Source organism: Macrobrachium rosenbergii, chromosome 44, assembly GCF_040412425.1.
Source record: "Macrobrachium rosenbergii isolate ZJJX-2024 chromosome 44, ASM4041242v1, whole genome shotgun sequence".
Classification (NCBI taxonomy): domain Eukaryota; kingdom Metazoa; phylum Arthropoda; class Malacostraca; order Decapoda; family Palaemonidae; genus Macrobrachium; species Macrobrachium rosenbergii.
The window spans coordinates 25,419,949-25,420,503 of record NC_089784.1 but is presented as its reverse complement, the minus strand read 5'-3'; positions in this window follow the sequence as shown (position 1 = coordinate 25,420,503).

The following is a 555-nucleotide window of genomic DNA, read 5'->3' as shown; positions in this document are numbered from 1 at the left end:
GCTCGGTCAAACACATCGTCCTCTGACGATTGTTTGTCTCTCAGGTCTTCTTTAACTACATCCATCCACCCTCGTTTCGGTCTTCCTCTCGCTCTCCCACCAGGCACCTCCATCTGCATCACTCTCCTCCCTGCATATGTCTCATCCCTTCTCACCACATGGCCATACCATATATATATATATATATACATATATATATATATATATATATATATATATATATATATATATATATATATATATATATATATATATATATATATATATATATATATTTATAATGTGCGTGTGCTTATGTGTAATGGGGTTCATATATCACTGATTAAAATACTATGATATAAATATTGGAGATAAAAGGTAGGACTGGGATACAAAAGGTAATGGTGCTACAAATAAGTTAAAAATCATAATGAAAAGTAAAGACCTGCTCAACAGGTTGTCACAGAGAAACAATTTCGAAATTTCTTTAACAAGAAGTGCCAAGTTTAAAAATGCCATGCCTTAGAGATTCCAGGTAATTCAGGGATATATAAAAGATCCTATGCCCCATCCTAA